Consider the following 15,958-nt stretch of genomic DNA (forward strand, 5'->3'; position numbering starts at 1 on the left):
AACTTCGTCATGGTGTGTTATCTTCTTAATGTATTCTTAAATTTGGCTTGCAAGTATTAAGAATTCTTGCATCTATGTTAATGAAGGAAATTAGCTGATAGTGAGAATATTTGTGTTTATGGTCATGGAAATTGAGCTGTAGCTTTCTTGTTGTGTCCTTATTTGGCTTTAGTAGGAGAATAATGCTGCCTTTGAACTGACTCTGGTGGTTTTATCCGCATCTATTTTATAGGAGAGTTTAAGGTGCATTGCTTTAAGATTCTCTTTGTGGCCTCTCTGGAATTGGAAAGAGTATCCATTCTGTCTTCAACTTTTCTTTGTGAGAAGAATTTATTATTGCTCATTATGAATATGTCTAACTTATTTTTATCTCCTTAATTTAATTTTTGTAAGTCATGTGTGTCTTTGAATTTGTCATATATATAAAAGTTTTCAAAAAATTCCTTAATTACCCTCTGGATCATTGTAATGTTGAGTAACCTGCATATTATTTGTCTCTAATTTTATTAATCTGGAGCATCTCACTTTTTTTGATACTTTGACTAGAATTTTTATCAAGCTTGCTTGAAAACCAATGAGCCAATGTTTTATTGAGTTGACCTACTCTATACAACATTTTTTTAGTGAGCAGTGCATTAAATTTGCCACAACCTTTTATTATTCCTTGCTGCCTATGCTTTGGGTTTGACTTGAGTTATAAGAAGACTTTGAAATCTATCATTGATTTCTTTATTTGAGCTCTGAGCTGGTGAGTTTTCTCTACCTGACTGGAGCTTGAGGTGTCTAGGACAAGAGAAACTCAATTAAGAAAATGACTCCATCTTATTTTCGTGTGGGCAAGTGTATGTGATAGGAGAGGACACAGCCCTTTGTGGGTAGTGCCACCCCTAGGGTGTATAATAAGAAAGTAAGTTGAGCAAACTATGGGGAGCAAGAGGGTAAGCAGCATTTTCCCATGGCCTCTGCCTCAGTTGCTGCCTCCAGCTTCTGTTCTGTTTGGGTTTCTGCCTGTCTTTCCTAGATGACAGGCTGTGACATGGCTATCTAAGCCAAATAGACCCTTTTCTCTCTGTTTCTCATCATAACGTTGATTGCCATGGCCAATAGACAGCAAACTAGGATGGGATCTCTCTGGTTTTTTGTTTTGTTTTGTTTTTGTTTTTGTTTTTGTTTTTGTTTTTTTGGGGGGGCTAAGGATCGAACCCAGGGCCTTGTGTTTGCTAGGCAAGTGCTCTACCACTGAGCTAATCCCCAACCCCCCCCCTGGCTTTTTAATGTGCACTTAAGCTATAAAATTTTCCCCTAGAACTGGCTTAGTCATATCCCAAAGATTATGTTGTGTTTTTATTTTCATTTTATTCTAGGAATTTTTAATTTCCTCCCTGACTTATTCAGCAGACTTGGAGAATATATTGTTGGACCTGATAAGATACAAAAAAATTGTTACAATTATTGGTATTCGGTAAACATTACTTTGTGGACTAGAAGGTGGCCTGTAGAGATTCCTTTTGCTTTTGAGTAGACGATCACACTATCAACCAACAGGTGTCTTTCATTTGTCACCTAGTTTTATCATCATCTAAAACTACATTGTTCCTAATTTGTTTGCATGGATTGCTGTTTGTTCCTCTCCAGCTCGAGAATACCAATTGTGAGTGTGTGTGTGTGTGTGTGTGTGTGTGTGTGTGTGTGTGTGTGTTTGATCCCTAATTTATTCCTTAGGTCTAAAGGGGTGCTACTTCCTGGAGGCCCTGTAATAAACATTTGCAGAAGAAATGAATGAACACTTCTTTATTTCATTCTACTCAATAGTCAAACCCTTGAATGAGAATATGCAGCTCCAAGAAGCCACATGTACAGATGTTTGCAATCTTCTGACACTTTACCAGGGATGAGTGGAAGTCAGAAGCTGTGTTTCTTTAGCCATTTGCTGTATAGAATCTGTGGAATAAGGCAGCCTCTGGGGAACTGACTCACCTCTTTACTGATCCTTGGAGAGATGATGTGACTTAGAGACCTTGCAGGTAGGAAAACATCTGCTGCTCTGACCCTAGCAGCCACTTAGAGCAGAGAAGTGTTTCTCTATGGTTTCCTAGAATTCTCCATGTATATGTCACCCAGTTATTCCTCTTTAGAAGTAGAGGATCACTTATATAACTCCTTAAATAATGTATTTTCATAGTTACTACAACTTTATATATATTCTAGGGATGGTTTTTATACCAGAAATATAGAAGTTAAAAAAACAGACAAAACTCCCTATTCTGTGAGGATTATATTCTAATAGGAATCCATGCATAATAAGAAATAAATGGTTTACATTTGTATGATTTATATATATGTATGTATATATATATATATATATATATATATATATATATATATTGCCATATATATTGGTCACACACACATACACACATATATATATATGTATATCAGTTCTGCATACATATGTAACTCACAGACACACATACAGAAAAATAGATAATCAGTCACATACACATGGTTTATCCACAGACACATATATGCACAAAGATAAATAGAGTCACAGACATGGGCATCACCACTGAGATGGTGTCAGGTGATTATAGTTTATATCACTACAAACATCTACCCCACATAGCCAATTACAAAGTGAGAAATTTATTCAGTTCATGGCTTTGTAAGTTCATAGTCCAAATATCTCAACAGTTGTACTCACCTCAGTAGACCCTCCTGTTTAGCTACTTTACTTACTGGCACAGCTAGAAGTGGCATGATGTATTTTTTTAATCTTAAAATACTTATTATAAAATTCTTAAACATAAATTAAAACATAAGAAAACTAACCCTATTCAAAGTCTATACTCAAAGATATAACTCACTGAACTTTTATATAGTTAGAATAGGTATTCAAAATGGAATAACTTTTAACTTTTAGTATCAAATATATTTTACACACTTATCTACCACCACCCCCAAAAGTCCATCAGAATAAGAACCACGAAAGCAACCACCCTACGAACAAGCACCCATGTTTACTGCTGCTTTATTCACTGTAGCAAAGCATTGGATTCAGCCTAGTTGTTCATCAACAAACAAATGGATAATGAAAATGGGCATACATATAAAAGAACACCACTCACTCATCTCTAAAATATAAAATGAAGTTAAAATTTTGCAAGAAAATGGATGGACTTAGAGTGTATTATATTAGGCAGGACGAATCAATGACCGAGTAACTACATCTGGAATTGGGAGCAGAGACAGGGCTGAGAGGGAGAAATAGAGGCTTCACGTGCCTTCCTGCTTTCTTGGACTTGTGGGGTTTATTTCCCAAGTCCATTAAGCTTCCCTTCTCTCTCCAGTTGCACACTTCAGTTCAGAGGAAATTGCGATACAGTGTATGGAGTGATAATGTCGCATCTACCGTGGTGTCATTCGAGCACCTGGACAACAAGACAGGGAAGCTGCCCCTTCATAGCTTCATGTTGGAAGATAAGGGACATAGAGGTCTATGGCATGTTTTAGAAAGACCAGGGGGATTAGAGTACACCAAACAAGTTCGTACTAATGGGTGAAATATTAAAAGTAACAAAAGAAGAAAAGACAAGTCTATTTTGGAGGAAATGATACTGTAACTTGTCACTTATAAGGGAGATTTGAGTGCTGATCTTCCATACAACAGTGAGAACAGAGGAGAGACATTAAAACCTGTTTCAAGAACTCAGTCTAAAAATATTAGTGGACAAAAATGGAATGATGAAAATCAAAGTAGTGGGATATTCAGGATTATTTTTGAAAGAAGCAACAGAGTAGATTGAACGTGATAGGAGAAAATAATAACAACATTTTGACTTGTTTTGTTAGACATACAAAGGCGTTTTAATGTTGACATAGATAAAAATCCTGGAAAATGCATGTTTTGTGTGCTGTCAGGGTATCTGTTGGGACATATTAGATGAAGGATGTAATTTAATCATCTACATAGAGACTGTTGGTACTAGTTATCTTCACCTGTCAACTTGATACAACCTGGAGTTACTTGAGCAGGGAGTAGGTGGAGGCATTTCCAAGATCAGATTGGTATGTGGTCTTGTCTGCAAAGAATTGTCTTGATGACTGATCATTGTGGATGAGCCCAATGCACTGTGGATGATGTCACCTCTGTGCAGGTGATCCCGGGCTGTATAGGAAATCTAGTTAAGAATGAGCCAGAGAGCAAGCAAGACAATTAGTACCCTGGTTCCCTTCATGATGGACTGTCACCTAGAAGTGTAAAATGAAATAAGCCCTTTCCTACCCCAAGTGGTTGTTATTGTTGTTTGTGATAGAATACAGTTGGATACATATTAATTAAAATTCTAAAATTAGAAATAACTATTTGGACTAGAGACACATGTTTGGAAGTTTGAGGTCATAATATTTAACCTTAGGAAAATGATTGACAAATTAAGAAGAACCACAAAATGAAACAGAGAAGGGCCTCATAATAGAAATTAAAAATACCCATGATGGTCCATTAAGTGAAAAGAGCCCCACAAACTGGTATATGACTACTTCTGTCAAATGTGGGGCTGACTGCTGGACCCTGGACTTAAGAATGTGGATGTAGTCACCTTAGAATCGATGGATGAGTCAGAAGGTGATTGCAGCAGACTTTAGGCAAGATCACCAGTATGGTTAGGAGGCAACATGTAGAACTTTGGGAATTGCTGTGAAAAACAGGTGTATGAAAAGCATCATATAGGAGCTAGAAAAGCTTGGGGAATCAAGGAAAGATAACTTAACTTTGTAGCCTTTTTCTTTGAAATTATAGATTCATAGGAAGTTGCAAATATATGCATAATATACAATGTATATGGAGTTCTTATGTAATTCAGTAGTAAAATGTCAAACAGGAAGTGGGCCTTGGTATTCACAGGGGTTGTGATGAAACCCAGATGCTCATATGCTTGTGTGTGTATTCTGCTTACCCACAAGTGTAGATTTGTGTGACTACCTATACAATTAAGATCCCGACCTTTTCCATAATTATACAGTTCTCTGTGCTGTCTTTTTAAAAAACTGTATGCCTTCCATCTCTAACAACTCCTAATGTGTTCTCTACCTCATAGTTTTTGAGCCAGTCTCACTGTAGTCTAGGCTAGTCTCAAGCACAGAAATCTGCCTGCCTCTACCTGCTGGGTACAGGGATAAAGGCATGGGTGACAATGCCCAGCGTTGCACAATTTTAGATTCAGGAATATAGCAGATATACTGTGTTGTCTTTACAATCTTCTGACCCCTGGCTCACCATAATGCCCTTGGGAAACATCTAAGCTATTACTGTATCAAAGTGGTACAGACACACACACACACACACACACACACACACACACACACACACACACACATCATGTTATATTCCTTGTACTCTTTCAAGAGTTCCATGTTCCTACAATAAAAATTCTTTGTCTGAAAGCATTTTGTTTCTGTAAGCCAAATTTGTTCATAAGAAGAAAGTAACTAAGATACAAAATGCCACAGAGGGATTCATACAAAGAAACAGAACTGAACTTATACTGGAGAAAAAAAAAAAGCTGCCTGTCACGTGGAGTCACCAAATCTTGGAAACTAGGAGGTGTCTTCACTACTGCTGGTTTGCTACTACAGGGCTTAGTCTCAGAGCCTACTGCAGTTTTGTACAGGTCAGCTTGGGCAGAATGGTCCTTAAGGAGCTGTGACTAGCTAGCTGACCCTCATCAGTGGGAAGCCTTTATTGAGAGCCAATGTCTCTCTTGGGACCTATGGAGAAAAGAAGAGTAAGACAGAGTAAAGTGTGATGTAAGCAGCTCCATGTTCTGTGGGTGGTGACATGCATCTTCAGTTCTTTCAACTCCCAATCTATGGCTGATCAGTTAAAGCAAAGGCATTACAAACAGCAAGAATGTTTGCTGTGTTGCATGAGGTGACTGACCTGGTTGTGTACTTCTGATATGCAGTTCAGTCCAGAAAACTTTTTGAAAAAGCACGAGGAGCACTGATAATCTGGGTGCATGCTCACCATGCCCACAGAGGGTGTTAGTGCTTTATTGTACAATGTTCGGGATCTCATAAGCTACCTGTGCCCTTGTGTACAAAAATCATGGAGGGTCACAAACAGAAAAACCATTGGCAGAAAAGCAGTAAGTCAGATGGGAAAAAAGCCCAAGCATTTCTCGTGGAACACTGGCTGTGAGTGTATGTTTTAAGCACCTCAGGGAACAGTGAGGACAAGGCTGTGTTTGGTAGCACTTGGGGTAATGGGATGCTAGCTTCTCTTAATTTAAATGCAGCAGCTTATGGAAAAGAAAAGATGTCGGGAACAGATAGATGAAAAAGAGAAGTAAATGTCATATAATGGAGGCTACTTGATAAAACAAATAAGCAAGTACCATGGGAGCATTCTGTGCTGAAAACAAGACAGTGACATTCACAAAGCAGGTATTAAGCAAATGCTATGAACTTGATCAATAGGACTTTAGGGAGGCAGAGGTGGCCTCTTCAGGACCTGGTGAGGACAATCAGTGTTGGGTTTGCAAAAGCATGGAGGGTAAGGTGGCAAGGGAAGGAGAATGTGTGAGTTTTCTCTGAGGTCAGGAATTCTTTGCATGGACCTTTCTACATTGGCAATAGAATTGCCACTTGAGAACCAGGAAATCACCTCCATCCTTGGGTTAAGGACTCGACCTCAGTTTTGAAATACCTTCCCCGGAGCATCTTCCTAGACAAAGGGCTAAATGTAAAAACAGTGAAAAGGTTAAGGACATTTTTAATGAAAGCAGAGTTTAGAGCAGGGGTACCATGCCGTGCAAGAAAGGCCAAAGGGAAAAGCTAGGAGAGAGAACCATTTGCCTCAAGGCTTTGTCCATTGAGCCTTTTATTGAGTTGAACATTTAAAAAAAAAAACTGTTCTACCCAGAATAATGTGAGCCTCTGGAGTGACAACGGTTTGCTGCTTGCTTGGGCTAAACAAGGAAAATTATTAATCAGAGTCTATTACTGTAAGTTTTAACTTTGTATTCAGGGTATTCTGTGTGGCCAAAAGCTCATTAGTATTTAAGAGGTAACTGACTGGATTTATTAACATGACATTTGCCTTTTAGTCTGTGTTAGCTTTGGACCTGAAAAGAGCAACAACAGTCAGTCTCTATTGCTATGGATTTTAGCCTTTTGCTTTTAGTCCCAGAAAGCATTGTGTTAATACTGTCAGTTTACTCTGGTCTTGCGGCCAGTTTTAAGCCATTATTGGTTCATCTTTGACCTAAGACTTGCAAGCCCCAAGCTGTCCCTCTCCTTTCTCTACAGTGGAGCAGTAGCCAACGGTTGAGGGGCTTGATGAACTATGAGCTTGTGAATGTTTTGAGCTCCCCCTTTTGAGAACCTGCTTTCTCTCTGTTTGCCTAACATGTAGCCTCTAGATCTATCATTCTACTCTTGACTGTACTGTTCACCCAACAAAAGCCAAAGTAAAGTAAGAAAACTGGATTGGGAGAGGAAGACATAACCTTATTTTGATGAAATCTCTGACTCAAGTAAATAGCTTGATGCTGTTCCCTGAGCTGCATGAACTTCCCTAGGAACAACAATATGGCATTTTTCTCTAATGGTCTCCTTTTGTTGAACATTTCAATACCACAGTTTTATTCCACATTCACAGATAAGGTCTAGCCCGTCTGACAAAACTGTACGTTGCTGTAACAGGAGAAAAAAATGTATCTAAATATTTCAAAAGTGCCTAAGTGGATGTGTTATTACAGAAAATATTCATTTGAAAGCTAAACATAATTCAAACTAAACACATAAAATAAACAATAAACTTCAACCTGGTGTTACTTAGATTAATGATTCTGTTTGTAGCATTGCCGTCATGCAACGAATCTAATTCATTCTTGATGGAGCTCTAATACTTTGACAAATGTTTATCTGTTCAGACTTAATACTTATTCAAGAGGAAGCAAAGTAATTGAGCAATTGAAGGCAAAATGCTATGGTGGATGCTGACTTTTATCCAGTATATTTTGATGTGCCATAGATTTAAAAATATTTTATTGTGCTGTTTATATATCCTCTTAATTAGAAGAGGAAATGTATTCTTGCAAGTAAACATTAGCTAGGCTTTGAGACAGAATGAGCTAAGATTTTTAGCATGTGTAACGAAATTATTTATGGCAGAACTATTAAGAACTTACAACTGTGACCCTGGGTTCTATCCATATGGCTATTTTTATAAATTCTTACAGAAAACTCCTCCCCCAAATATGCCAGGATTAATTTTCTGCTCTATGGAGCACAGCTAGTTGCTAGCAAGGCTCTGTGACATTTTCCACAGCTCTAGTTGCCAGCCACTAGAAGCCTGTGGCAGCACTTAATCTACAGTATACAAGCTGACAATTGGTGAAGAGAGGTTTATGCAATTCTTGCTAATATTCCTCCTGGTGATTACATCCCCACCAGAGAATCATAAAGCCTGAACTGGTGAATACCTGAGACATTAGGGCTTTCTTCCCATGATGAGCCAATACACTCTTTCCGCTCTTTGCTATACAGATTTCTCGCAATAACCTCAGAATTCTTGCTAAATGCCTAAAATAATGGAGCAGATGTGATTGTGCTGCTGTCAGTGTGTGTGAAGGCTGTGATTTCAGTCATCAATATTTCCACAGAGTGGCCTACATTCATTCCAATGTCTCCTGGAGAATAGTAACTAGTAAAATAATGGCATGCAACTCCCTGTATTCTAATGATGCAGTAATTAGATCAAACCTATAATTTGAAGAATTTGTAATGACAGCAGTTAAAGTCAGTGGAACTAAAAACTTGATTTATTACACAGGTAGTTTAGAAGAGAATTCTCTGCAGAAATACATATGTATCACCAAACGCTGTTAAAAGTTTGAGGGAAATGTGGTTGTTCAAATGGTTATACCATGGCACCTTCATTTGGTTCTATGCTCAGTGGTTTAAATGACTCTGTGTATACACAGTAATAACTCATTTACCTGGCAGATGGTGAAAAAGAATGAATATGTAAACATTTTAGCCCATTTGAACAATCAAATTGTAATTTGTTTATATTAATTCCCATGAAAATTAATGAAGATTTGTTTTGTTTTCTTTTTGCCCTAGATGTGGTATTACCTTTCAGAATTAAAGAATCCATGTGTTGGTATCTGTCCATGTTAAGATACTGTCATACAGGTTCTGTGGGCGAGAAAGAGTCACATCCTAGATTCTGTTGGTTGAAAGTGGTACTAGACCCACATTCATTTGTCAGTGATAGATTCAGTTATTTTCCCCAGTAGACTGTGAAGCCCCCAAGGGGATTCAGGATGATATGTAGAGAAGTGGGATTCTACATCAAAATTTAAGAATGATTCTAATTTAAGAGACGTCAAACTAACTGGTTGGAAACTGGATTAGATATCCTCAGGAAATTCTGACATTTTGTAATTCTGCAATAGAAATGTGATTGCATTTATTTTTAAGACCTATAAAGTAACTTTGAAAATGACACAATTTCCACAAACTTAGCACCTTCACCAAATGTCAACACCTTACATAACTAAGATATAATTATAAAATCATGAATATTGATGTTATTTATAATCTGCTTCAAATGTTGCAACCATGATGCACTTGTTGTGTTTCTTGGCCAGCTCATGTTTCTCATTCATTCTCATGGCTCCATCCTCCTTTGACTTAGACTTTTTCCTTCTTAACCTTGAGGCTTTCTTTGTAAGAATGTCACTAATTGCTTTGTAGACTGTCCCTCAAATGCTTTGTAAAGTTTTTCCTTTCTGATTAAACTCAGACTCTTCATTCTTTGTCTCAATATCATAGAAGCCAAGGTGTGACTTCTTCCAGGAGGTTGAATTTGTCTGATGCCCAGTGAGGTGAAATTTGCTCACTTGGTTGCAGTGGTTTACATCATTTATTCACTGTCAATTTACACGTTTCTTTCTCTATTAGCTACTAAGTGTCTTGTGCGAAGGCTGCCTGGGACTGTCCAATATCCTATTTTCTCTCTCTACTTTAACACCCAGGAATGATTCTTGCTTTCCAAACAATTGATAGTGTTTCTGCCAATGCTATTTTCTTTTCCCATTATTCTTTCTGTGCCTTTTCATGTGAATTCTACTCCGAGAATGAGTTAGTTCATTCCCACTTATTCAGTTGACTACTTAGCTATAGAACAGCTGCTGGGTACTTATTTTATTCTGCTCACACTGCTCTGAATTGAGCTGTTGGGAACACTCTCAGGTTGGGTCCTGTGTCCCTATGACATGCTATTGACCCTTTAGTTTCTGTTCATTTAGCTCCACAAGATCTTGTATTCTCTCATCTTGTTGTTTTTCCTATTCTTGTTCATCTCCATCCCATTCCCCAAATCAACTATTTCCTCTGAGATCCTGGATTATTTTTGCTGAGGACAAATCATTGGAAAACAAGGTCTGGATAGTAAGTGTGCTCATTGCTCTGTTGCCACTGACTTGGAGAGGAAGTGTGTCATCATTGACACACACAGAAGCACACAATTGTACCTAGTTCATGTCTTTCTGCTCACATAAAGATGTGCATTAGTGTCTTACTGATGCTTCCTTTCTAAAAAGTTCCCTTTTATTACATGTCACTGCTTTAAGACTATCACTAGACTATAGTTATTGTACAAAATCATGTTATATTATGACATTTTCATATGTCATTTCTTTGTTCACATTCTTCCCTCATTTAGCTTCTCTCTTGTCACCTCTCCCCTCTCCTGATGGTTTCCTAGCTCTTCCCAAATGTTAATCTTGACTTTCATATATATATATGGTTATTGATTTACAAATGCATAATTGTCATTCTAAGTCTGGCTTATTTTATTAATTTGATGTTAACCAGATCCATCTATTTTTTTCCAAATGACAGAATTTCTTCATCTTTATGACTAAATAAGACTCCATTAGGGAAGCAGAGAGGGAGGAAGGGATGGAGGGAGGGAGGGAGGGAGAGGGTAGATAGATAGATAGATAGATAGATTATAGATGATAGATAGATATAGCAATAATAGATTATAGATTATAGATAGATAGATTATGAATAGATAGATTGATTGATAGATTGATAGATGATAGATGATCACAGAGTTTCATTCACTGCAACTGATTCTCTAACCTCATGTTTATGAACAATGCCAAACATGTTTGTATCTCTGAAGAATGGTAACTAAGGTTCCTCTAACTGTATGTCCAGCAGTAGAGTAACTGTATCATACAGTAGCTTTTTTAATTCTTTTATTTTATTTTGGAGGAAACTCCATAGTGATGTTTACAATGGCTATACTAACTTACATTCCTATGACAACACATAAAGCTTCTTTTCCTCATATACTGACCAGCATTTATTCTTTGTTTTTTTGATAATAGCTATTCTGACAGGGTGAGGTAGAATATCACTGTAATTTTGACCTGAATTTCCAGGGTGGTTAAGTATGTTGAGTATTTTCTATACACACCTTGGTCACATGTATGTCTTTTAAGAACTATCCAATTGATATGTCCATTTGTTGTTTGGGTGTTTTTTGGGGGGATTGGGTACTTGAGTTTTGGAAGTTTTATGTATTTTTTTTTAGGGTTTAATTAGCTTGTGAAAAGAAACTGCAGGTTCACAATTCTCTTTTCTTTCCCCTTTTTTAAAAATATATTTTTTATTATTAAGAAATTTTCTATTCATTTTACATACCAACCACAGATCCCCTCCCCTCCCTCCTCTCACCCTCCAGGCTTCCCCCATCCTTCCCCCAATCCCCACCTCCTCCATGGCAAGGCCTCCTATGGGGAGTCAGCAGAGCCTGGTACACTCAGTTGAGGCAGATCCAAGCACCTCCCCCTGCACCAAGGCTATGTAAGGTGTCCCACCATAGGCAGTGGGCTCTAAAAAGTCTACTCATGCCCTAGAGATGGGTCCTGATCCCACTGCCAGGGGGACCCTTAATCAAATAAATTAATCCTCTATCAAATGTGTGGTGGTCACAAAATTTCTCCCATTTTATAGGTGGTCTCTCCCAGTTTCCTGTGCAATCCCATTTGATAATTTTTTTTATTATTATTTATTGTGCTACTGGTGTTCATTTGAGAATTCTTTGCCAATCCCTACATTGTAAAGTAGTTCATATTTATTCCCATCTTGCCTGCATTATGAAATGTTTTCCTTGGAGTATTCTCAAAGTGGTATGTGCTACATCAAAGTGTTTGATCTCTTCTCATAACTGCTTTGTTCAGACAGAGAAACTTCTCTGCTTTGTCATCAATATATTTAGTCAGTTGCACAGCCTTCAAATGTTCCATAAAGAACCTTCACCTTACAATTTCATACCACTATGAAAAGTAAATCTTTAGAGTACTACATGTATGTACAGATTTCCTCATCATTCATTACACATATGTGGTCTCGGGAATGTTTCTGAAAATTACTTAGCTTAGCTCCATTCTTCCTCAGATTCTTAAGTGTGACTACTTATTTGTAAGGCAAAGTATATAATAGCTGTGAATTTCTGAATTTAATTTTGTATGATATTGTACTGGTTATTTTAATATTTGGGGTCATATTGTTATTTTCTGGTTCATGTTACCTGTAGGTACAAATCACTCTATCTCTTGCTTACTAATTCAATTTGTCTGCATTTCTCTTGGAAATTGTTCATTTTACCTAGGTTTTCAAACATGTGTGCATGGATGCCTATAGAGTAGTTTCTCATTTTATTTCATTTTTCAATAGTTAGTTCCTATGTAATTTCTCATTTTTTATAGTTTTGCCTTCTATTTTCATCTGTTCAGTTTTATGTTTTGCTTATTTTGTTAAAGTTACTTTTTAAGCAACCAGAGTATTGATTTTTGAGTTCTGTTTTTCTGATTTACTTTTGTATTCTATTTTTGTCTTTGCTATTTCCTCCTGTGTGCATCCTTTCCTATTTAGCTCGAAATTCAATTTGTTACTTTATACATTCACCCTAGAGAATATTTAATTTATTTACATAAATAATGTAATATATTTGAATCAAGCAAGCATTTTTTCATGGAAATTAATTAACTTAAAAAAATAGTGTATTTCTCTCAAGTATGGAAGACTCCATAGCCAGGCATTGTGGAGCATGCCTGTAATCCCAGCTGTGGAGGGAGGCTGGACAATTCCAAGTTCAAGATCAGCAAGTGTTACTTAGCAAAATCCTGTCTCTAAACCAAACTAAGCTAAACCAAACCAAAGAAAAACACCAAAAAACAAACAAACCAAAAAACCAAAAACAACAACAATAAAACCCAACCAACCAAGCAATCAAGAAACAATTTTACAAGTATGTAGGAATAAAGCAAAGATAGAGGCCAGGCATAGCCTGAACCTTGAAAGTCTGACAGGCATGGTTGAAGTCCCAGATCTGTTGTTTTCTTGTCATCTGACTTTGGCACATTCAAAATTTGCTGATTCATAGTTTTGTTTGTAAAATAGAAATAAAAGTATCTCCTTTCTTGTAAGTACTGAGTAGATTTCTACAAGTCACCAACCAAAGGCTTTTGTTTTTCATAATAATGTGATCAGTAAATAGTACCTCTCTCTTCCTTCGTAGGTTTTAAGCAACAACAGGACACACACACACACACACACACACACACACACACACACACACACACGGAGGGAGGGAGGGAGGAAGGGAGGGAGGGAGAGAGAGAGAGAGAAACAGAAACAGAGAACAGAGGGACAGATACAGAGGGACAGAAAGACAGAGATAGAGACAAAGGGACAGAGAGACAGAGGAACAGAACAACAGAGAAAGACAGAGACTGAGGGACAGAGACACAGAAGGACAGAGAGACAGACAGACAGTTTGTGAGAGAGGGACATACAGAGACAGGGACGGAAAGGCAAAGAGAGACAGAGGGACAGAGACACAGAGGGACAGAACAACAGAGAGAGACACAGAGACAGAGGGACAGAGACACAGAAGGATAGAGAGACAGAGAGAGATGTACAGAGACAGAGGGACAGAAAAGCAGCGAGAGACAGAGGGATGGGACAGAGACACAGAGGAACAGAGACACAGAGAGAGACAGAGAAGAGAAAAAGAGAGAGACAGAGAAAGAAAGGGAGAAGGAAGGGAGGAGGGGGCATCTGAGTTACAGATAGGTATAGTAAGAATTCATTGAATACTATAAAGCATTTCACTTAGGACAGCTTAATTTTGTTGTTTTACAAGTATCTGCGCAGAATATGCAGTTTTCCCAGAGAGGTCAAGTATGTGGCTTTACAGTCATGAAATGATAGGAAACCTGACCCAACGACTTAAAGACCCCCTCTTTGTTACAATACGCAGCATCATCCTCTTATTGATACTTGTCCTTTTTATCCAGTTTCAGTTACTCCTGGCTGCTCAAAGACTAAAATATTAAATAGAAAATTCCAGAAATGAATATTTTGTAAGTTTAAATTATTCCCTGTTCTGAATAGCATAATGAAATGTCATGTGACCTTGATCCATTCTTCATGAGTGTAAAGTATTCCTTTGGCCAGATAATCCATGTTGTATATGATACCCAATTTTTGGTTACTCGTAAACCATAGAGTATTGAGTTCCATGATGTTGTGGCACAAGCGACCCTTCTTTTACATAATCATGGTCCAATGCTCACGAGAAGTGATACTGGAAGTTTCCCTTCATTATGACATGATTCTGTCATAATGACTATATTACGATAGTTATTTTTAAACTCTTCCTCTGTCTAATATAGAAACTGAATGAAGGTTGCGTATGGAAGGGAACAACAAGAATAATTAGAGTTCACTAGTATTGGAGGCATAATGAATTTATTGAGAATCTTGGGATTATTGATACTTTATTTTTAATTAACCTGTAAAACGCACAGAATTGTTGGCTTCACTAGTCTATATTTGTTAAAAGATAAGATGCAAGAGTTGTTTTGTAGATGTATCCATTAGGGCTGGTCTCTAAACCTCTGCAGTTTGATTATTTATGGAGAACATACAGAAAGAGCAACTCATATTTAGGGATCTCTACAGAAACACATATGTGCATCTACTAACAGTTAATGAAAAGAGAGGTCATGAGAGAGCAAGGCAGAGCATAGGGAAAATTTGAAGTGAGGAAATGGAAGACATAAATGATGTAATTGTATAATAATCTCAAAAACTGAAAAATAAAACTGTTAAGATGTGCTAAAAATTAAAAAAAACATAATCTCCAACCACTATATGGATAAATGAGTACAGGTAATGTTAAAAGAAATAGCTGTGGAGCTCTGTGAACAGATCCCAATTCTTATTTTTCTTTACCTCCTCTGTTTCAGAAAACTGTGAGTGTACAATTGGGCCACTTCTAGTGAGGACAACACATACCTTTTCCTGGGACAGTTTCTTCAAAAGACCAGCACACATCTAGTTTGCTCAGATATAACCCCAAATTAACAGAGTTCTTCTAGAGGGGACTTCATTAGTCTCACCAAGACTGGTAAGAGCATAAAAATACCTTTGCTGTTTCATGACATGATGATATGTTCTGAAGGATTTCTACTTTTTTTTATTGATTGCAAAGTTTCATCTAAAAATATCATTGATGCCTTGATTGATATCTTTTTTTGTTTGTTTGTTTGTTTGTTTTTCGAGAAAGGGTTTCTCTGTTTAGTTTTGTGCCTTTCCTGGAACTCACTTTGGAGACCAGGCTGGCCTCGAACTCACAGAGATCCGCCTGCCTCTGCCTCCTGAGTGCTGGGATTACAGGCATGTGCCACCACCGCCCGGCTAATTGATATCTTGATCAGTAGTCAAGCAAATGTTGATCTGTTTGAAGGTGTTGTCATGTCATGCATAAATAAATAGAGCATACATAAAGTAATGGAGTTAACATTTAATGTAAGTAGCGTTTCCTATCAAGCAGTCTTCCTGTATAGTTTAATAAAACCCATAA

At 37.5% G+C, this 15,958-nt stretch overlaps 1 protein-coding gene across 8 annotated transcripts in view; it reads left to right on the forward strand.

Annotated features, from left to right (window-relative positions):
• Dlgap1 (DLG associated protein 1) overlaps positions 1 to 15,958 on the forward strand; it is an 826,029-nt gene that overhangs the window by 99,890 nt on the left and 710,181 nt on the right. For 7 of the 8 annotated variants that reach the window (XM_036172827.1, XM_036172826.1, XM_036172832.1 and 4 more), the window contains one exon: positions 15,342 to 15,502. The exons of the other annotated variant lie outside the window; for it this stretch is intronic. The gene's annotated coding sequence lies outside the window, so the exon portion shown is untranslated. The remainder of the gene's footprint in view (positions 1 to 15,341; positions 15,503 to 15,958) is intronic. 8 annotated transcript variants of the gene reach the window in all.

Source organism: Onychomys torridus, chromosome 23 (assembly GCF_903995425.1).
Source record: "Onychomys torridus chromosome 23, mOncTor1.1, whole genome shotgun sequence".
Taxonomy (NCBI): domain Eukaryota; kingdom Metazoa; phylum Chordata; class Mammalia; order Rodentia; family Cricetidae; genus Onychomys; species Onychomys torridus.